Source organism: Schistocerca serialis, chromosome 6, assembly GCF_023864345.2.
Source record: "Schistocerca serialis cubense isolate TAMUIC-IGC-003099 chromosome 6, iqSchSeri2.2, whole genome shotgun sequence".
NCBI lineage: Eukaryota > Metazoa > Arthropoda > Insecta > Orthoptera > Acrididae > Schistocerca > Schistocerca serialis.
Window position 1 is genome coordinate 581,490,662 of NC_064643.1, and position 24,829 is coordinate 581,515,490.

Sequence of the window (24,829 nt, forward strand, 5' to 3'; positions counted from 1 at the left end):
AAAAAGTGCATGACGACCCTTGCGACGGACACTATGTCTCTTTGGCGATGCTGGACAAAAAGCGTTACTTGCAGCTGTTCTGAAAATGAGTGTTTCAGAGAGTTAAGTCACTGGTATTAAGACACCAAAAATGGGAATTTAATTTCGGAACTAGCTTGTTAATCAAAATAAAGGAAGAAAGAATGGAAATGGATGAGAACAAGGCGAAATAAGAATTATTAGGAACTCTGTGTTTTGTGTCGTGTAAATCGTGAATCGTCTTTTTTCCCCTTTTAGAAGTCACTCAAACTCATAACATGCAGAATAAGTGTCACCGGGAACCCCGCCTTAGATGGAAAATGATATACGCTACGTTTCGCTTCTAGCTGCGGTGAGCTTATGCGACATTTAAAATCTTCAACAACGTTCACGGTGATGCTGTTTCCTGATGTCAAATAAGCAACTCTTAATCGCCACTGAGGAAAGCAGAAATACGAGAAATATAATTTAGTACCTGACGACGACAACAAGACAACGAAAAGTGACGTATGCCACAATAGGATGGCTTCTGCAGGAAACCTCATTCAACGAACTTCCACCGTATCATCGTACAGTGTTACCCACAGAAAACGCTCTTACGGGTACGGAGAGGTCCGTTACGCTGAACGCTGAGATCTTCATTAAGTATCTCCGCGGATCCAAAACAGTGCAGCGTTGCGCCGGCTTATAACATCAGCATTGTGCCGCATGCCTGTTATGACGCACGTTTTTTTTCCTCTGAGCACCGTACACAAACACGCAGACACGCGCGCACACACTGCTTACCGCTCTAATAACAAAGTGTTCTCGCTTCCGCCGCTCGGCAACCCAGTCGCTGAGAAGCGGGGCGTGGCTCTGGAAGCACGGCATCCGGTGCGCGCGTATCCGGGCGAGTTAAGGCACTTTTGTAATGAATTCCGCCCAGTCATCGGAAGCAGCTCCGCGGATCGACGGCGGCCCGCGGGTATAAAGCGCTTGTATAGCCCCGCGTGGTCGCCGGCCGTGTGCTGTTAGTGGAGCACGGCGGCTGGCGCGATGCGATGATGCTGTGTAATTACCGGGTCGTGTTTGGACGCGCGTCCGCGGCCGCTATTAAATTTTAGTAGCCGGCTCCCGCCATGGGGCTCCCGACGTCCGAAATGCCGCCTGGCCCTCCGGTCGGTCTCTTTTTATTACTATTTTGCTCGCTCGCTACGTTTCGTTTCCGCTGCCGACTGCACCTCCCAATGCAGAGGAACGACAGCAGAGCCGTCTTCGCCATCCTGTTTTACTTCTAAGCAACCTACGAAACTGCCTGCCTCGTGTCCCATTCTTTGTGGAGCCCCCTGCAGCGGACAGAGTAACCGGTGGAGTTCCGACACCGCAGGTACAAGAAAGCAGAATGGACCTTCCTCTGTGGGTGCGTTACGCGAATCCGAAGGATAAGCGACAGGTAAACACTGCACTAGTTTCCACCTCTGGTTTTCACATCCGCTACATAGAAATGGGAGGCACGAAATGCTGAGCTACTACACAGAAAAAGCGAGAGAAGACGCTTATGGAAAACAGTAACTTTAGCCGGTCCGGGTGACCGAGCGGTTCTAGGCGCTTCAGTCTGGAGCCGCGCGACTGCTACGGTCACAGGTTCGAATCCTGCCTCAGGCATGGATGTGTGTGATGTCCTTAGGTTAGTTAGGTTTAAGTAGTTCTGAGTTCTAGGAGACTGATGACCTCCGAAGTTAAGTCCCATAGTTCTCAGCGCCATCTGAAACAGTAACTTCAGCCCACGGAATAACGAGACTACATGCCCGTGAGAAAGCCATTATCAAGTTCCTCTTTAATTATATTGTAAAGAGTGTGTCAGAACTCACCATTACATTGATTAAATATTAGACTGAGTTTCGGAAACAATATAGACAACTTAAGGCTATGCTTTGCATACAATAAGATTCTGCAGTTCTCTACGGAAATAAATAAGCACTCAGATTTCGATAGTAACAGTCTGAGGGCGAAACACGGGATCGCGATTCTAAGCATTGTTGTGAGACGAGGTCTGTCTCCGAGAGTAAAATTTCAGTACTCTTGGTTCAGAGCTCGGAGACAGAAGACGTGTCACGCTGCCCTGACGTCGGTGATGGCAGATCTTACCACACTCAACGAATGATTTCATTTATATGGCCAGAAGAGATTTAGATGGCTTAACTACGCTTGAAGATGGAATTCAAGGTGAAATTCGCAAGCATAGCGTAAAGCGCAATACCACGGTTAGGCTCGTGAATGTTGGTCCGAGTTTGCAATAATCCCATGCTTCGTTTGTCAGTTATAAAAGCCTCCTTATCCTCCAAATAATAATTATTCTCCACATGCAATTCATAAATAAGCTGTGGTTATTAAATGATAATGCAACTTTGAAATAGAAAGAATTTGTTAATCTGGTACTTAGCCATTATTGCTACTTATAAGGTAATTGTCAGGCATTTCGCCATTATTAATACTTGTCAAACTATTATTGGTCATGATGATTTCTGAAGTTTTTAAATAGACTTAGTTTATGAAATCCCTTCTTACAAGCTATTTAGCAGCTAACAGGACCCAAGCAAACACCTTTTTATTAAATTCATTCTTAGTAACAATAAGCTTTAGCTGCTGCTGCTGCATGCTGTTGCGAATTGCTGGAAACCACACGGAAAAAGGCAGTCATCTAAAGAGATGAGTGCAAAACGTAGGGCCAAAACAGAGACACTGACATACCAGAATATATGTACCCTGGTCCACTAAATTCCGTTGCACAAGCCACATTTTGTATCACTTGTAAATCCACATTCAAATACGCGGTCAGATAGCTTATCCAAATTTTAGTTTTAAGTTTTTCATGTAAAGATCTGCTGAGGGCTTAAATGACACTAAACCTGGCACTCATACAACACGCAAACAGTGTTATGCAGGTTAGATTCCGATTACTGACAGCTCAGGTAGCTTATCGAGTCCATTTTCACAGACGAACATAGGTTCAAATGGCTCTAAGCACTCCGGGACTTATCATCTGAGGTCATTAGTCCCCTAGACTTAGAACTACTTAAACCTAAGTAACCTAAGGACATCACACACATCCATGTCCGAGGCAGGATTAGAACCTGCGACCGTAGCAGCCGTGTGGTTCCGGACTGAAGTGCCTAGAACCGCTCAACCACAGCGGCCGGCACGAACATAGGCTATTTTTGTTGTAGGCACGTTACAATATCATACATCTGACCCCGAAATGTTTGCAATTATCTTCTGATGTATACGTAAAAAACATGCATGATACAGCAGCATCTGACAATATTTATGACACACATTTCTTTATAACTTTACGTGAACCATTTCTTCATCAGTTGAACGGATTGTGCGCTATGTCTGTCATGATCCAACATCGCTAAGCTTTCCACCAGATACACACTATCTTATGCTTCTACATGGCATAGGGCAATCATATGTCGTTCCTGCAACAGCTAAGAATCCGTATCTGCACAAGCTAAGATTGTTGTAAATTTTCTGAAAGTAAGAACAGCTACTACGACAACAATCAAATACCTTTATGATTAATATAGAGGGTGTCTCTAAATTAGTTATACGAAAGTAACCTCTAATTGTGAAAAAGGCAAATAACTTACAGTTATATTTGATAGAACACTGAATGCAATGTATCTTCCTATTTTGTCTACAAATGCTCAATGTGGCTACCTTTCGTATCACGCACAAATGTTCCATCTGTAATCAGTTCCCTGTCGAATGCTATTAAGCAAGTCAGGATGTATGCTGGTTATTGTTGTTGTCGCAGCTCACCGGCGTTTCTCGGAAGCGGGAAAACGAGCGCTGTCTTTGATATAAACGTATACACAGAAGTCCATTGGAGTTAAACCAAATGATCATGTTAGTCACGTTATTGTTCCACCACGTCCGGTCCGACTCGGCACATTCCTACAGAGATACACGACAACTTCACAATGATAATGTGGTGGCGAGCCATCTTGTTATAAAATAAATGCTCTGTACATATCCCGTTGTAACTGAGACATTGGATTATATTGAAGCATGGCCAGGAACGATATTCCAGCTACAGTTGACTCGACAGAAAGGAATCTGGTTACAACTTACAGTGCAAAAAAACATTCACCTTAGGCGACTAGCGTACACGTTCGATTACCTGAAATGATTTCCACTCATCGCGTATCCGAACATTATGCCGATTCACTTTACCGCAGGCATGGAAGGTCGCTTCGTCGTTGAACGCAATTTTATTAAAAATATCATTTTTAGTCTGCATTTTGTTAAACTTTTCTACACAAAAATAAGTTAGTTTTCCTGTGTCACTTTCTCTTGAACCTTGCAACAGTTCCACTATACAGGATTTGAATGATAGGCGTTTCCGTAATACATCCCACGCTATAACACTGGTTATATTCAGTTCTGCGTTGGCTCGTCTCTTCGGTTTGGCTGATTTTGATTTGCCGAACTTATTTAACTGCTGCGTCAGAGACTGCTGGCCTACTCTGACCCGCCTAGTTTCGGAGAAACGATTGTACCGGTTAGTAACAGTCTGTCTTTGAGGCGGTGGCTTCTTGTGATATTTAGTCCCGAATTGTCTCTGAACTCTAGTAGTGGATTTGCCTACATAAAACCATAAGCAACACTGTGCACCCTCTGCACCGTTATGCGACTCCTTGATAACTGTTTGAATAATTCATTCACTCATGCCATCTAGCGGAAACGTAGGGAAATAACAATGTTGGAGAGAATAAAACTTTAAGATGTATTACATCCAGCGCTATATCAAACATTTCTGTAAGTTGTTTCTCTCTTTCACAATTATAGGTTAATTTTGTACAACTAATTCATAAACGCCCTGTATGTTGTAACGGTTGTAGCTGCAATGGTTATTGTAGCACAGAGATTAGGGATGCGTTTCGGAGGCTCGGCCCCATCTTCAGGTGATAATATATTTGTAAAAAGTGTGATGGAAAGCTTGGAAATCAGTCGTACGGAGACTAAAGTGATGCACGATGATGAAATCCACAGAATAGTGCTAGAGGCAGCTGTAAGGTGTACTACCTGTTGAGGAAGACAGTACTCGAATACATACAACAAATAATAACGTAGGATGCAGGAAGCAAGCGCCACTCTGGAGTGAAGACGTTAGCTCAGGAGAGGAATTCGTTGCGGTTCGCATCAAACAGCCATAAGACTGATGACTCAAAAAATGGAATACTCACGTTTCTACATTGCTTTTTGCTTTAACGAGGGTAAGTGTGAGAGGCTGCTGGCTTTCCCTGCGCGACGTGGCGCTATTGGGCGGTGCGTGCAGAGTCGCGGGGCGGCGCTGTAGGCCGTGCGCCGCTCGGCCAGCTCCCGGGAGGCCTACTACGGGAGTTTGCTCAACTAATCCGGCCATCTAGCACCACCGGCGGAGCGCGGACCGCTGCTGGCGGCGGGAGTGGAGGCGGTGGCGGGGACAGGGGGTGGGCCCGCTCATCCTGCTGACGAAAACTTGCACCTCGCGCCGCCCTTATCTGAGCAGCCCCCGTAATTGTCGTGTTATCTCCCGGCCAGGCGGGCACGCCCTTTTGTTTTCGGGCAAACTCCGGGGCGCCCCGCCCTTCCGCCGTCTTCAGAACCCTTCATCTGCGCCCGGAGACGGCGCGCTGTCCGCAAAGTTTTGAGCGGTCCATCGGACGCGACGGCCTCGCCCGGCCTGTTCGCTCGCGCAAGCAAGTATGCGCGACGCCTAGGCTCTTTGAAAATTTCAACAAATCGATTTATTTTGCTAAATGTTCTCTGAGGTGTCTACTTTGCCGTGGTGATCATCTCAAGTTCACTCGAGACTCCACTGTCGAGTTATAAGGTGATTTATAAAGAAGTGTCTCCGAAAACCATTCACAACGGGAAACAAAATAGTCGACACCAAGTGCAGTGTGGTAGTATGTAATTTCAATAAAAGCCTCATAGGCATTGTAGATATTATGAAGCTACCCGAACTCGAGATCGGATCGGTCTGTTACAACTTCCGCGCAAAAGCGGGCGGAAAGCGTATTCAGTGAACATAGCAGCGCCGGCTTGAGTGACCGAGCGGTTCTAGGCGCTACAGCCTGGAACTGCGCGACTGCTACGGTCGCAGGTTCGAATCCTGCCTCGGGCATGGATGTGTGTGATGGTATTAGGTTGGTTAGGTTTAAGTAGTTCTAAGTACCAGGGGACTGATGACCTCAGAAGTTTAAGTCCCATAGTGCTCAGAGTAATTGGAACCCATTTGAACACAGCACGGATGAGACTCACAGGACCATCATGACCACGAAGAAGATGGAGGAGGACCTCCTTTTGGATCTGGGATATGGTCAAGCGATCGCCGAATAGAGGTGGAATGAAATAATAATAATGAGCGTATGGCATTGGTGGCCGGCAGAACCCTCGCGGGGCGGTTCGGCCGCCGCTCCACAAGTTCTTTAACGCCACTACGGCGACTTGCGAGTGAATGAGGATGAAATGATGATGAAAGACACACAGCACCCAGTCATCTCGAGACAGAGAAAGTCCCTAGCCCCGCCGGGAATCGAACCCGCGTTCCCGTGCGCGGGAAGCGAGAACGCTACCCCAAGACCACGAGCCGCGGACGTGAAATGAAATGATCGTACGGCATTTATTGGCCGGGATATCCCCTTCGGGGTTCGGCCACCGTATTGCAAGTCTTTTTGGTTGACGCCATTTCGGCGACTTGCACGCCAGTGATGATGAAAATTATGATGAAGGATACACAACACCCAGTTCCCTGCCGGGGATCGAACCCAGGCCCCCTTGCGTGGTAGGCAGTAACGCTACCACTGCGCTACGGAGGCGTACCGAATAGAGGTATTTTTAACGTAACTACAAAAAATGTAAGCGAAAACTTCAAAAGCGTTTTTCTCTAAACACTATTTTCCAAAGCGTCAGGAAATGTATCTTCAAATGGTTCAAATGGCTCTGAGCACTATGGGACTTAACAGCTATGGTCATCGGTCCTTTAGAACTTAGAACTACTTAAACCTAACTAACCTAAGGACATCACACAACACCCAGTCATCACGAGGCAGAGAAAATCCCTAACCCCGCCGGGAATCGAACCCGGGAACCGTGGCGCGGGAACGTATCTTCAGAAAGGCGTATACGATTCTGATCGGAATTTGATACCGGATTCTAAATTGAATTCTCTATCAGCATATGTAGCCATTTAGCGATATCTTCTACGGTATTTTCTGCGCACACTTTTATCTCGAGGTTTTGGGCGAAACAAATCACATTTTTCTCAACAAGTCTCCATGTTGTCTGAACTTTATATTTTTTAATTATCCTACGTATGCTGATAGAAAACATGTTGAAAATGACTTGCATAAATTATTTTGTTACACGTCCAATAGGAGTGCCTCGGCAATTACCGCTGACGACCTACATTCTGGATGCAAGATGTTCTCCCACCTGTTGCAGTGATTTCTGGGAGTGTCCGATCTGTAGTCAAAAATAATTACGCAAAATGCAAGAAAAAAACTATATCGGCAGATTAAACCTTACTTTTTATCTTACTGGAAAAATAAATCACCAGGTTCACCTATTTTTCATGGGTTCAAGGAGGGGTAACCACTTAACATATTCGCGTCTGGTCTGAGTCACTCAGAATGGGGCATGTGGACTGCAGTTTGTAACAAATTTCTCGGAAATCATAACTTTCCAGGTGTGAACGCAATAAGTGTGTTCGACGTTTCAATTGAAAAGATGAAACCTGGTTTACTAGGCCATAAAAAAAATCTTACCATGCAGACATATGAAGTATTTTACTGAATCACGTTTGTATTCCCAAGGGAACTCGGTACACATAGTTCTTACCCATAATTTGGGTGAGTGTGGTGTGTTTTGAAACATTCAAGCATACAAAGAGCAACATTATAGTCTCGACACGTTTTCCCTTTCGGCTTTTACTGGCGTCGGAACACGCTTTGCGGACAAGTGTTGTGTTTCTATGATACTTTTTACTATCAGAGTTGTTGTACGAATGTTCATTTAGTTTCTATCCTTGTGACTGGAGGTCTGGCGGACTTTTGGCCGTTCACTTATGTAAGAAAATGAAACACCTACAGCCGTCCTCATGGTGTCAGTTATTGCATGTATACAATAAATGTCATCGTAAGGACGGCCGAGGGATTTCATTTTCTTACGTAATGTTCATTTAGGTGATATTTCACAGGCTCCGCTACATTATTTTCTTTTGCAACTTCCCCTTCTGGAACCGCCCACTGCTTCTTGCAGGTCACTGAAATCATCATTAGCATCAAAATTTCCCATGTCAAAATTATTGTAATATCCACCTCTCTTTTTTATGCACGCAATGGACGTTACCATTGTAAAGATAATGTTAAATTACTGACGCAAGTTCTTCGCCTAGCTACTGTTTTACGTTGCGAGATTCGTTTTTCGCCTCTCTGCAGTTATTCTTCCTGTCCGAGCCTTCATACGAGCAGGACGCAGATTTCAACTGCTCCCATTATTCTCACTTATAAACTTACTTACAAGTAAAACAATGTTGAAAGACTCACTCAGAAGCACGTCACTCGCGTTATGTTGATATTTCGTCATGAAGTTAGTTAAGGAAGGTAAAATTTTAGTTCTTGTGTACGTAATTTTAGTGCACCGTTATTCTCTCATCGTTACGAATATTGTGTGTGTTTAACAATGTTAAGTGCAGGGAACAAAAAAAATCTGTTGTTGTGTTCCCGTATTATTTTCATGATTAGTAACTCCGAGGGCATAACTAACTTTCAACGCATTGTCTGTAGATAGAAACTGGTCCCCTATTAATCTTACAGACATCTCAATAAGTGAGAAGTCACAAAATAGGGTGTTTGAAAAAAATACTTCCGAGTCCACAAGACTGCAGCTTCTACATGAATAAAGACGAAAACTCATTGTCGTCTTTAACTTACGCACGAAAACTAAGAGTGCACCTTGGAGCCAGTTGTAAGCTGTCCGTACATGTGGCTGGTAACGGTATCGATGGTGCATCTGCCTGTAAGGGCGAACTGAAAAGCAATGCCTCCAATTTTTTTTGTTAGGTAGAAACCCTCAAATGTTATTAAATAAAACAAAGGTTATTAACATCCTACATCTTAATTCTTTATGTCTGCGTATTTATTTCCCAACATAGTCACCCTGGCGACGAACACACTTCTCCTCAAACGAGAGCACAGTTTGTTGATACCGCCACTGTAGTATGTTTGACTTCGGTGACGGAGCCACACAGCCTCGCCTCTGCTTGCATCACTTCATCACTATGAAAGTGAAGTCCTCGAAGGTGAGGAAAGAGATGAAAATCGGATGGGGCAAGTCTGAATTATATAGGGGAATGACCGATGACAGTGAAGACAAAGTGATGGATTGTTGCAGATGTTGCAGATGTTGCAGAGCTGGTGTGTTGTTTGGCATTGCAATGGTGAATGAGAACGTGATTCACATGTAGAAGAATTCTTCGAATTCGGAACTCGATTACAGTACGTTGTTTCTTAAGCAAAGACATCTTACACGTTACTGTGCGGAGCACTGTAGCGGGAGAGGCTGCAAATATGTAGACATGAATACAGATGTAGTATGAAATAACATTTGTTTTGTTTAAAAAGCCTTAAGAGCTTTCACATTAAAAATTCGGAGCCATTGCTTCGCAGCACGCCTTCGCCGGTCACTCGTTCATTGCTCATCTGCGTCGAATTACGGTGCTGGTAACACAACGACGAAAGGCTCCTTGAGTTCTCAGTTTCAACTAATGCAACTCAGTTATAGATACGCGACATGACTTTCGTCGAGCGTATGTAGCTGTCTCAACGATGTACCGTTTATAAGAGGTGTAGGCATATTACATTGCGCCATTGGCCTCCGAGGTCAACGCAAACCACGGTAATTTATTTTATGGGGGGGGGGGGGGGGGGGGCTGTAGAAGAGACTGCCTACGTGTCTCCGCTTCCAGTAACTGGGTGAAATGCGACCACCCGGAATAGCAACGACAGTGCATACATTAGCTGTAGAAATGTTCGCAAAAGTTTGGTACGAGCCTGGCTATCGTCTGGATGTTTGTCGTGGCTCTTGTGTAAAAGGTAAATGAAAACTTGGATCCTGAGGATCACGGAGAGAAACATCCTTCGGTGCAAATTCATAATGACAGACAGACATGCAATTTTAGCTATGTTTGTGTACACGTGTCACGGTAAATGTTGAAAATAATATCCCGCACTGGAGCAGTAGACCACTGTGAATGAATATGGCTTATCAAAGTCTAACCGACTAGGTACGTGTTTCCGCGCAAAGATTTTTTTGTTAGGGTCAGGTAGACGAGTTAAAGTTAGAGGCGAACAGAGCGTGTGACGCCAGTTCTATCTTTTTTCGCCTGATAAAGTAAGAAATTACCTTGAAAAATTGCTGGAATTGGCTTATGGGAACCAATCCCACTGAGTGCACTCGAGAGCGGTAGCAACTGATGCGTATAGCGTAATTCGTTATCACGATCGTAATTAAACAGCCTCACAGAGTAATGAATTTTCGAGCACAGCCAATCTTGCCGCGAGGAAAAAAGATCGCTTTTATCCCGAGTTATCACTGATATGAAATTGGCAGCCTGGGCAGCACGCAGCACGACGTCTTCTACACTTCAACGAATTATTATTGGTCTTGCGAAGTTCTTTGGCCGCCTTCATCTCAGAGACAGACAGACAGAAGAAGATCCAGTTGTTCTCCTTACTTCGGAACTTCCCGCAGAAGTTCTTAAGCGCGTTTTATGAAATTGGTTCCTGAAATATTGGACAAGATGCGATTTATATCTCAGGCACATCCCTCGATGGCACAATTAACTTCGGCGATCGTCAGTTATTACCTCGAGGCTCCAGAAAATCGTACAATCTATGGACGGTTTCTCCTCCAATCGCTTCCGTTTACGCCGATCATTATAAGACACATACTGCGGGGTTGCATAACAATACTTCCACACATTCAACGTACCTATGAGTCACAAACACACACACACACACACACACACACACACACACACACACACACACACACACACACACACCTTTTTTTCGGTATTAATACAATTTTTCTGTGGAGGTAACATTTAGAGTAAACCAACAGAATTCGAAATCCGTTAGAATATTAATATCGTAGATAAAATATTTTTTTGATTTAGGGAATTGTTCTTCTTCTTTGTCATTACAATAGAGGCCTTAAAAATGATAAATTTCGTGTGAAAGAGGGCATAAACAAAAAAGGAAGGGTACTGGAGACCAAGGAAAATTTCTTTTCAGGTTTCTCTTTCAATTACGTGTTACTTCAGGGAACGGCGATTTTTGTAATTTTCACAGGATACAAGAGCGAATACGTCGAATCCTCGCAGAAAATTCCAAGTCATATACATACCTTAGCGATCAAAGAGGAAGACGACGATAAATAATGCGTTTACTTTCAAAATGAAGCTTTTGCTATTGTTTTCAGAGGACTGACAACCATAGCCCCCTGCAATAAGGACTCCGCATTTATATAAAAGACAGTTTGGATATTATTGTGTCCTCTGTAAAGGAAAGACCAACACAAGCGCCAACAAAGTCAACATGAAGAATACACTCTGGACGTGAACTTTCAGAGATTTGTGGTATTTCTTCATGTAAGGTACGTGTATAGTGACTTCTTGAACTTGTGGAAAGTGAAATAGTTCTATTAGCGGAAGAGATCTTGAGGCAAAGTACTTTAGTTTATAATAAGACGCCTGTTGCAAAGACATTTCATTCGCATGTACATACGATGTGTATCAGCAAGAGTCTAATCGGATGACGCACAGACCACAAACCGCTTGAAAAGGAATTCCTGCAGAGAAAGCAGCGCAAGAGAGGTACGGTTCAATTGAATCTGTGACAAGAATCACCATTTTTCGGGGCAACCAACATTCTCGGTCAGCGACTGCAAGAGCTACAGTAAGATTAGTAATATCAATGGACATACCTCTGTCATTCCAGTTGTAAAGAAAAAACATGTCAAACAGAGTTTTTTTGCAAGTGACTAGACCCCTCCACTCTACGCTAGTCATTTTTTTGTGTGTGTAATCCTCGGTACCGTCAGAATAGTACACACTTAATTGTAGTCTCACCGCTAATAAAGAAGTGCTGATTCTTGTCCATTTGGAAGTTGCCTCGAGAGCCCGTCTCAACTTCGGCGTTTTTACGCTCGGTAAAAATGGTCGATTTCCGCGTTCCAGAAAATGATTGAATAGTCTCATTATCTTCGACTCTTTACGCAACGAAAGTAAGTTAAATTAAGGGCATACGTACAACTCAAATGATCACTACAAGAAAGTGACACCGGCTTGATTCCCAAGAGTTTGCTTTAACAGTAACTAAAGTGTCATATACCGAGATAACATGTAAATATTACAACCGCAGACTTGTATAAAACAAACTTTAAATGAAAATATTAAACGATAAATTCTCTCGACTGACTAAAAAAAACAGGGTTCTTATTGGGCGAAAACATTCATTTCGAAGCACAGCTTAAGCTTCCAGGATGTAGATCATCACAGAAAAAATGCTACGGCAATTTCAAATTGATGAAACGTGTAAAGTTACATGAAGGTTGAACTACTTGATCGTTTACGAAATGTAGGCGCAACTACACTGCTTTCATTTAACATCTACTAGCTTACGTCGCCAAGGAATTTCGCTGTCACATAATAGGTACCTAGATTTTGATGACGTTTTCAATCGCACTTTTAAGTACTGGTAATGCAAGACAGAGTAGCTTCGCGAGCTCGGAAATTAAAGGAAGACAGTTGGTAGGAACACGCGAAGAGGGTGCGGTATATACGGGGCAGGCTTGAAATTTGAATGAAATATTCCTCACAACAAAGGGCACTTAGCAGTGGGCGCGTTTCATTTCGGCGAACAAGGCCCCGGCTGGTCGTATGAGCAAAGTTTGGGCCGGCGTACGCGTCGGCCGGGGCGCCCGCTTTTAAAGGCGAACTGGTCTCGGGGCTGTGCGCCATTGCGCCGTCGTCTTTAGCGCGGTTTCAGCAGCCTAGCAACTAGTCCATCCTCTCCCCGACATTCGTGCGACCCCCGTCTCTTGCTCCTTCCGACTGGAAAAGCATCCACTTTCTCGCACGTCGTCGACACAATAGAAATAACCGCCTGTCAGTCTTTTAGCGCTTATAAATTGATGGCGCCTGCTGATCCGGCAACCTGCACAACAAGTGCTGCACTCAACAACAAAGTATACAGTTTAGTTCTCAGTTTGTAAGCATTTTATACGAAAGCTCAAGCGGCAAATTACAGCAGGGGTATCAGAGCTATATTACTGACATACGCTAACCGCTCTAATGCTGTTTAAACTAGGAAAACTTAACCTACGATTCATGATTTCTATAGTGATCATTCTTGGCAAAAACAGTGTGTAATTAATGGACATCTTAATAAGATAATTAACCTACTGCCGTTTTATGTGGAAGTTGCTTCAGTGTGTCCTCCGTCATATCTGTATTACTGAACGGTTAAGCCGGGGGACGGTCGCAATTGAAGGCTGCCTATCAACCGGCTCCGAGGGGCAACTTCATATGATTACTGACCGGATTTAAAAATTTAAAATACTGTCATAATTTACTCATCAAGAGCTACACTCTTCCGTTAACGATTTTACACAGTAAGACAAGCATTGCACTAGAAACTGTGTTTTATTTATTTTATTATCCATCTTTAGGCATTAAAAATGCAATTTATGTCGTCATTTGTGTACATATACAGTATACATAACTAACAGAAATGGTGTAACATATTGTAGATCATTATTGTCTAATAAGACACAAAAATTGTCCTTGATGCTGCACAAGGTATTTGCATTATATTTGCATGTATAAGTTTAATCTAAGTGAAACTATATTAGTACCGGTACTTAAGATCATCTTTAGTGCACATTATAAACTCTTCTATTGCATAAAAAGCTTTTTCTCTAAGCCATTTCTTTGTGACGCTTTTCAACTCATTCAGTGACACATTATGTGCTTCTATTGGCAACATGTTAAATGGTTTTACTCCCATGTACCTGTAACTATCTTGAGTTTTCTTTAGTCTGGCAACTGGGATGTCTATTTGCTGTTTTATATGCGTGTCATGGTGATGGATAGATTGTCGTAGTTTGTGACTGTGTTGGTTTTCTTTCGTGTGTATCAGACAACTTAGTATAAAGAGGGCTGCAACTGTTAGTATGTTTCACAGTGCGAAAATTACCCAAACTGTATTCATCTAGTATTTGAGAATGAGGGCGCTCAGCGACTTCCAGCAAACTTCGTATATTATTTCAAACCTATACAAAAGCTGTTTCTCGCTGAAAGTCCCCACAAAATGATGAAGGGAAAGAAAGTCTACCGCTTACCACTTGTTCGTTTTCATGCAGTAAAACTTCTGCATTCAGGACGATGTTTCAATTTATTACTTCTTTACTAATAACTCTACCCGCAACGTATTTTACAGACAGTATCCATAAATATTATTGAATGCACCTGCAAAATTATATCACTACAAGATACATAATTCGAAGATGTGGCTTTTATACACGGGAGCTCCATTCTTTAGATAATAGGTGTGTGTGTTTAATGGTATAACAGAGATCAGAAAAATCTACAGGCATAAAGTCTGCCAAAAGTGCACAAGTATTTTACTGCAATTCTATATATATTCCACAATAATTTCGGGAATACATATGTAGAGCGGACTACAGCTCTCACAGAAGCTCGTTTTGGAATGCTGTTATTGTAATGAAAGTCCTTCAATGTATACTGAATCTTTGATGACTGATCTCCGTTTCAAAATGCTACTGAAAGGACTAGACAGATTTTATTAATCAGTTTTCCGTGAACATGTGTTAATTACGTTGAAGTTTCAGTTTAACGTTGCAAACGAGTACACAAAACATTGACGTAATTACGCAATTTGATATCCACAAGTAAAGTAGAGCAAAGTCTTAACAAGGGAAAATCAGTAGGCCTAATACGAGTGTTTGACGAATGTGCAAAGCAATAAAAATATTGTATGAGACCTTTCTTTTCTCTGAAGGAATGAAGAGGAGTTAGCAGTAACTCTGATAGACGAAACGTTAGAGCTGAATTGTTCATAGAAAGGGAAGTCATCAGAAACAAAATGATAACTTGAATAGCGAAAGATCAGCAAAGAGAATCAGCTGTAGGTTTATCAAACACACCATCCAGACTTCAAGAAAGAAAGCAACGAGAAGCTTCGAGTCGCTCAGGTCCATGCCCAATACAACAAACAAAAGTTACGAAATACTACACATGTTATAAAGTATATAACGTAAAACTTAAAGGCATTCAGAAATGAAACTAATTTTGTCTCCGCAGGAATTGCACAGTTCTGGAATTTTTCACTAGTATTTCAGCAGCAAAATACCTTCTCAGAATTTTAGAGTTACAAAAAATTCTCCCGCGTGGGCTTCGTATGGGACACTAAATTCCCTTATGTAATTTTTTCATGTAATTTACCTTGTTCGTGGCACTCTTTTGCCAAACTTACGTCACTGTTAAGCCTATATCTCACTGGTGAATATACCGAACTATGCACTTGTCTTATGACTAGCCCGCATCTCGTGGTCGTGCGGTAGCGTTCTCGCTTCCCACGCCCGGGTTCCCGGGTTCGATTCCCGGCGGGGTCAGGGATTTTCTCTGCCTCGTGATGGCTGGGTGTTGTGTGATGTCCTTAGGTTAGTTAGGTTTAAGTAGTTCTAAGTTCTAGGGGACTGATGACCATAGATGTTAAGTCCCATAGTGCTCAGAGCCATTTGACCCATTTTTCTTATGACTTGTTTATCGTCATCATATTACTTAATATTGGAAAACACATTTAAATCTGAATTTGCCTTATTTAAACTGCAAGTAATAAAAAATATATGTTTCTCAACAACACTTTGAAGTTTGAAGAGGTGCGACAACAATGAAGGATGTTTGTTTAAACGAGCCAAGAGTAATTGGTAACGACAATTACGAGTAAACAGCCGGACGTGAATCGTCAACAGCCAACACGACATCAGCTCTTTGTTGGAGAAATATGATTTAGATTAAAGCAATTAGGTCTAATTAACCTTCTAAGGGAGAGAAACAGCTACGTGTTTATTTGGAAGGATGGGGAGAAAATATCGGTGACTAGAATGCATCAAAAACAATTCGATTAAATGCATAAGTTGGAACTGACAGTTAAAGCTGTAACGATTTTTTCAAAAATTGTTAAGAGTAACGAGAAGCTTTCGACTAAAGCAAAAGAAATAACTAAATACGATTTTGTCAGAGATTAGCCTTTTTGTGGAATAATGTATGTTAGTGTTCTATCTTTAACATTTTGAATATTTTTAAGTGTTTTAACAATCTCTGTAGTATTTACATTCAATAAATTCATTAATCATACAATAATTTCCATTAAACTCAGTATTGTAAGTTTTCTTGTTACCGCATTGTGTATGTCCTTCCCCTATTAAAATAGCAGCTGACTGGGGTAAAAACTGGCGTCCCACATCGGGATGTCGTAGAAATTTGCAGTCCTGGCAATGTTTGACGTACGAAGAGTCGTCCTACCTCTGTTAATTTCAAATAAAAAATGGCACATTTTCGAAAGTGTTACTCCTGTGGTGGAATAAGAGTAACGTTCAGTTTAATATTTCTATCTAACATTTGCAAGCAATAATCTGCATTTTCATTTCATCGGTGCGTTTGCATTTAAAAAAAACTCTACCACTCCGCAAAAATTTATTATTGGTCCAGCATTCAGGAATCGGTGCATTTTTGAAATAACTTTTTTAACAGCTCTACGAAACCAAAGTAGTAAAGCGTGCCGTTGCATTCTTTGTGACTGTCTGTTATGAGAAATTCGGTTGTCTTTTATTTCGTTCTCCTTTTTTGAAACATGGGTAAGTAGTGTAACAAATATTTCATTGCATGCGCCTCTTGTGGGTCTGTGGTGAGAGTTGATGAACACGTAGTTGCTTTTGCATTTCAAATATTCTTCAGTCATGAAGACGAGTATCAAGGAAATTTTGCAGGAAAAATAAAAACTACCTAACTATCTTGCAGATAATACGGCGTACAAAGGAGGAAAATTTGTATAACATACTTCAAATTGAGACACACGTATCATCATAGAAATCTTCCAGTTTCATTTAATTTGTTCTGCGCACATTTCTAATTACCCTCAATTAGCTTATTTATTTTTTCCCGTTTTTTGCCTATTACAATCTTGCCTGATTTTCTACTTGCATCTAGACATGCCTTTAAATGAAGTCTCTCGATGCTGACAATATAACTGAATTAAATCTACTTTTTAGTAACATCTGAGGAAGTAACCCTACAGAATATCCTGCAAATGTCTAAGCCAATTCGACAGAATTAGTCGCGATTTCAACAAAGTGCAGTCCTCAAATGACGATCAGACACTCAGAATCGCGTAGCTACTGCTTCCGACGCAAGTGTATAATATCCTTTCGAAACGAGACTGTTCGCGTTCACGGGGCAATGAAGAACATAAAGAGTCTTTAGCGAGCAGACCAACTTCTCAGACAGTTTATATAAATAATGAGATGGATTCACTTAAATAAACTGAGAATGTAAGTGCAATCGGAAGCCAAGGGAACTGAATGTTACTGAAGCTGTCTCTCGACTACAATGTGCTGGTAGAAGCTATCATTCGCATTCATGTTCGTTGAAACGTCAAGACTCCACACGTACTGCATATAACACATGGAAAGCATTAGGAGAACTTCACAATAACGGCTGCTTTACTCAAAAATTGCGAGAAACGCAAGATGTGTTTATTATTTGGTTCCGGACGGTGGTAAAGAAGCACAAATATTTCGTGATCGATACAACAAGAAGTTACTATGTGAGATATGTAACTATACTCAGTGTAAGACGGATAGCAGAAAGACAGCTCTGTGTAGCATGAGAAACTGCGTCTGTAGTAAGATGTGATCCTTATCTTACAATCTAGGATGTCGACGACGTGACAAACCATCCATTTCGAAAGGTATCTCCCCGTATACGTTGCAGACTAGATGGCTTATTTTATATTGGTGCAGCACTAAATTTTCTCATCTGACCAGCAACATAGTGTTAGAATTGGCGTAAGAAACATATTGGCTAATGACCAAAACGTTAACACAATCCATGACAAAAAATCATATTTAAAAAAAAAATCAAATTACCACAGATGGTGGTCTGTATAACGAAAAAACCGACACTGAAGATAGTTCCTGCGGTCAGACTGAGTACAAATGTTTTACGTCTGTGCTGCACAATGTAAGTCATCAGCGGCCGGATGTACGCTTACTTATGGCTACATAATGGAACTCCTCGCTGAATTAGATTTCGAAAGGCAAGTCAGAGAGTGGTTTGGAGCTTCTCATACGTGCAGTGGAAATGTAAAACGGATTCCTCATCTCATTCGTCGTTTAGTAGGCAAAAAGATCGACATGAATTACGCTGCATTTGTTTCAGTCAATTTACAAGAAAATCTGAGAAAATGGCATTACCGCAACATTGTGCGATATTTTGACGATACCAAAGCTACACCATAGCAACTAATTTCACTGTCGTGTTATTCTCTAACAGTGCCTCGGTGCTGAACTGTCAACACTACGCTGACAATACGCTGGTTTGCGCAGCTCACATGTCAGCCTTGTCCATAGTGCTGATTAAAACTAGCGCCCATGAAATAAAGGGCCGTAGGTTCGAATCGTCTTTTAAGGCAGAGTGTCGACCTCAATCTGCATTTCCTGCTTACTGTTCTGGCCAAAAAGGCTGTCTATTATGTCAACGGTTAGCAGTGTGAATGAAAAAAGGAAGTCTGTACACCAGGGGGCAGGGAGTCGCCGCATGTACATACAACAGAATTCACGCAAACCGTTTTCACACACGACTTTTAACTTCCTGCACCTCGCAATTCTCTCGACCGTGTAGAGTACGTGAGAAGAAAACCCGTCGGTAATTAACGACGTACAAAATGGAACGTACAGTGAAACAAGCCAACAGTTTCCTCTTTGCAATTATATTGCAACATGCCAACGCTGGTGAACGCACTTTATTACATTTATTAGCTCCTACTGAAACGGTTTTGAACTTCTGTTTATTGAGAAAGTGGCGCATGCACAAATTATGAAGCATACTGTACAGTAGCGACACCTAGTGCGCCGTACATCTCACGACTTTTACTCGTGGTAACAGTTTTGGACCAAACATCTATATCTGTTGGAAACAGATGCGGGCCAAATATAAATGTCACGAGTCACACTCTCTGGAACCGATGTAGGGCCAAGCATAAACATCACGAATCTAATCTAAGCAACAAACACATGGCAGTTTCAATCGTAGTTTAGTTCTTACTACTAGGGTGCGAGAGGTGGTCGCAACGGTCGCAGGCTCGAATGCTGCCTCGGGCATGGATGTGTGCGATGTCCTTAGGTTAGTTAGGTTTAAGTAGTTCTAAGTCTAGGGGACTGATGACCTCAGATGTTAAGTCCCATAGTGCTCAGAGCCATTTGAACCATTGTTGGTCGCAATTCGTTATATCTGCGTCACAAGGAAAAAGTGCTAGTGGTTTTATACTTTCGCTTCCGATGAAAACCTTAATAAAACCTTATACAATGTCAAGTGAAGAGCGTTTACATGAAAGTGGTGAGGAAGACGCCATTGACAGCGACGTGATTGTTCAAAAGAGCAACAGTGCAAAGCGGATAATTATAGACGATGATAGTCAAGAGGAAAATGTAATACCTAAATATGTATTACGGGTTTGGCAGGAAGCGAAAAAGACACCAGCCATTTCGAAACATTCTGAGACTCGTGGCATAAAAGTATCTGTTTAATATAATGTAAGTGAACGCCCAAAATTATTAGGATTGTGTTCTATTATGTTTGATAACTAACTGAAAATATTTGCTATGAAAACAAAATCTGTTCGCACATTAGATAATAGACAACGAAGGGATACCCTGTTCCTTTCGACGAAATAAACGTCTACTACGCTCCATGCAGTTTGATGGCTGAAGTCAGAAAATCGAATATCCAAACGTATTTGTCTAAAAGATCAGTAGCAGAAACGCCAGTACTTCAAAAAGTAATGGCGCTTAAAAGATTTGGACTAATTTGGAGATTATCATATTTTTGGAATGATGAAACCGCCTACAGCAACGACAAGCTTCGAAGGATAAGCTTTAAAATGAAACATTTAAAGACGCTTACACATCAGATGAAAATGTTAATATAGACGAGTTGGGGTGGGGTTGTTTGGGAGTCACCGGTCTCATCGGATTAGGGAAGGACGGGGAAGGAAGTCGGCCGTGCCCTTGCAAAGGAACCATCCCGCCATTTGCCTGGAGTCAAATCAGGATGGCCGGACGCGGGGTTGAACCGTCGTCCTCCCGAATGCGAGTCCGGTGTGATAGCCACTGCGCCACCTTATAGACGAGTCATTAATGAAGCAAGAAGGGCGTTTAGCATATGAACAATTTAATCCATTGAGAACGGAGAGATCTGGTTTAAAAATTTAGAAACTATGTGAGGCAAGCGTGAGTGATTGTTACGGTTTCAAAATATACGCTGGCCAAGACAAAAGTGATCGGAATGATACTGTGTCAGAGAATGTTATCATGAACTCGTCAAAATCAGTACTGAATAAGTGGTATATTATGTTTCTTGGCAACTGGTACTCCTCCCTCAAACTCTTTTAGAAAATTACACCATGAAAACACAGGTAAAATATACCAAACAATATTTTAAAAAATTAGAATAATTTGTCGGTTTTGAGATGTACAGACAAGCGTGGCCTATATATGATGTTAAAAAAACATGAAAATGTAGGCAAACATGAAGCTAAAATGCATCCTGGGATACAGCAATGGAATTGGTGGAAGTGATCGAGAAGATCAGATGTTAGCCTGTTTCCCACTCACGAGAAAATTCCTAAGAAGATGGCAAGGATATTTTTTATGTCGGATACGGCTCTTTCCGATACGTGACATTATCTAGAAAACTAGACATGGGCAAAGAAATGAAGCAATTGTTTATTACCAAATAAACATAGCAAAATAATTTTTAAAAGTCTCCATTACCATACGAAAAGCGTGGAAAACCTACACAACGTGAAACACCTCTTCCACTCAACGCTCAATAATGGGTCCACTTCCCAAAACATATCGATCTTACGCCTAAAATAAGAGAAAAGCACTCAGCAAGAATGCGCCAAGTATGCACTAACCACGAAGCGAAAAGACGCGGGCATGCACGGAGTGTAAAGTGGATTTACATCCATCTCAGTGCTTCCGAAATTACGATACTATGCAGGACCATTAATTTTTAGAGTTGTCGGTGTTTTGCTTTCAGAAATTCGTGTAAGTCACACCTGAAGACGCCTAACAAGACTGTAGTTTCTATTTAAATACTGTTTACGTACGGGGTAATTCCAATCCTAACGGTGTTATGGTAGAGGATGGGAATCACCAACAACCGATTCGTTATCAAAAACTTCAATGAAACGTAGAAGAACGATGCAATGGAACAAGTCGTAATAGCACGCAGACACAAAGACAAAGAGAGCAGTGTCAGAGATCATAACATCAAAGATGAACGATAGTTTCCTGGTGGTCGAAGGTCGCCTCATGTACAAAATTTACATTTATGTTCTTAAGTCTTGTTTGGGTATTTGAAAGTACACGATAGTAGAAGCAAAAATGTCTCAGTAAACATAGGGTCCAAAATGCATACCTTAAGAACTACGAGCATTTTTTTTATCCTCGACACTGTGAAGCAAATCTCTTCTACTGCAAGCTCTCTGTTTTCCATATTTTGGGAAGTGATAATATGGACTTTCAACTGTATGGGTTTACACTGTTAATTACGATACACTCTAGTCAAGTAAACATGAGCTGTTAAACGCATACCTTACGAGCTGTGAGCAATTATTGATCTTCGATACTGTGACAAAAATCTGTTCTACTGCAATCTCTTTGCTTTGCATATCTTGGGAAGTGGTAGTATGGACCAAAAGAAGAAAAAATGACCAGTAAACACGTGCTCTAAAACGCATGTCTTGATAGTTATGAGTACTTATTCATAAGTAGGGTTGTGTCTCAAAGTAGCAAAGATGAACAAGTGCTTATAGCTCTTAAGGCAAGCATTTTAGAACTCTTATTTTCTTGTTTCGCTCCATATTGCCACATCTCAAAATATGGAAAGCAAAAAGCTTTCAGTAGAAAAGCTTTTTACACAGTATCGAAGATCAGGAAGTATTTATAGCTCTAAAGACATGCGTTTTAGAGCCCATGTTTAGTTGACTTTCTAATTTCAAATGATCATTCCTGTCATATCCGTGAATGTTGAGCATTCGTACACTATCTGGAACACCATCACCATATATATATATATATAAGACGATTTAAATTAGCGTTGAACGTCCACAAGAGCAGTATATCTACACAACACGCTGGGTGGTTTCGGGTACGTCGTTTCCTAACACATTGGCACGGATTTCGCCAAACAGAGGTATGGCACAGGGTTAATATTGCTGCGCAGTAGTCTAATAACATGGTCCATAGACCATCATGTCTGCTAAACCTTTATATACGATACTTACATTTTATATAAATACTACGAAGAAACTTGTTTTGTTTATTACTTGGCAAGATAGTTTTATTCGGTGTGGCTAGAATATCGTGCGTACTCAGGTATGCGTCTGCGTCTTTCTAGCTTGAATGAATTTCTAATACAGTGCTATCTAAATCTGACTTGTTTTGTACATGATACCTCTGTGTTCTGCAGGTCTCAAGATGGTCGTTGACGTATTAGTAATCTCGTATAAAAGTTTGCGAACCGTAACCTATGTAAAAAACAGTTACATATTTTTTAGTTGAACAATTAATTTTGTAATAACCGTTCGCAGGTTGCAGCTATCGTTAGATTATGATATTCCATAAAGCTACAGCTCTCTTCCCCAAATTTCCCGGGATTATGGAAAGACAGAAAGGGAAAGTCATTCGGTAATTGTCATTGATGAAGCAAAAATACGATTACTTCAGCAGAAGATACGAGGGAATTAATATTGCTAACTGGAGATGTATTGAACCCGAAACGTTACGGGGCAATTAAAGTGATATATCACGTAATTTGTGAGTGATTGGTTTGTCGTCATTTCTGCTCCTACAGTATTTCTCATGCAACCGCTCGCTATTGTACCTCTCGCATTCCGTAGCGGGTTGGGGCAACGGGTCGGCTACGGTGTTACTGGTATTCTGGGATGCGGTTTAGCGAATACTCGGCGCTGCTGCTCCGTAAGCAGTGGCAGCAGGCCGCAATGGAACAGCCGAGTCAGCAGAAATCCTGCGGTGTGCCGCAACCGTACGCCGCCCGCTGGAAAACGGGCAAAACGCCCACGGCGAAGCGCAGCGGCTGCAGGGGACCCTGTGCTGCGCCGTGGGACTACAGCACGCAAGTTGCGCAGCAAAGCCACCCGGGGAATGTTCGAAACAACACCACCACCTCACGACTCTACACTTCGCAATCCAACTTACAGTGTGTGGTGGAGAGCACTGCACACTTCATGTACAACTACCAGACACCCCCTCCCCATCGCGCATCCAGTAGCGTATGGTGCTCTAGAACGCCGATTTTCGCTAATTCTTCACGTGAGCTGTGATCTCCATAATTTTATCGTCTTTTAACGAGATAGATGTAGGAGGCGATGCTGAGCGGATCGATTAGGCAATGAGACTAAAAGTAGCATATGAATTCAGCTATTTGTGTAGCAAAATAGCTAATGAAGACCAAAGTGAAAATGGTTCAATATGCAGACCGACAATAGCGGAAAAACATTTCCAAATATAGAGGAATTTATTGACATTCAATATAAATTATTTTCTGAAAGTATTGGTCTGCTGTGTAGCGAAGTGGATCGTGGACGAGAAGCAATCACACAAGTAGGGAAACAGAAGCATTTACATGTGGTGCTATAGAAGAATACTTAAGATTAGATTGGTGGGCAGAATAACTAATGAAGACGCACTGAACTGGGGAGAAAATAAATTTACGGCAGAACTTGCCTGAAACAAACGATAGGTTGTTACTACACATCCTGAAATATCAAGGAGTAATCAATTTGGTAATGGAGGGAAGTATAGCGTTTCTAAATTATAGTCACAAATGCAGTAGTTTCAAATGCTTGTAACAGTTCTTGTCAGATGAAGAGCATGGAGAACTACATCAAACGATTCTTTGGACTGAAGACCACAACAACAACAACACCATGCAGGAGGACTTTTCTATTAACATGCGCTGTCGGAATTTTTAACAGTAAACCACATCGCGAAACACTCCGCTCCTCTTACAGTGTGAAGACAGTAGTATCATATAATATCATATCATTGGGTTCAAAGCAGTAGCTCCATATGTTTTGTTTCCGAGACATTTAGATCTTAGGACTATTGTCTAAATATTCCGACGGTCATTGCTCAGCATCATCCACACATCGCTGTGATTGTGTATTACCCGTTTTAGTGCAACCACCTTCAACTAGAGGTTTGGCCTAAATGCCAATGCGATTTACTCTGTACGGTCTTACTGCGAAACTCGTATGGTCGTGCGCTTTTGTGAGTGGTTCGCTCCTGCGACAGATCTGAGGGCAGCAGAACGAACATAAATGTTCAGACCACAGCCCATCAGAATACCAATTATTTGTAATGTTCACTAAAGAATTTATATACA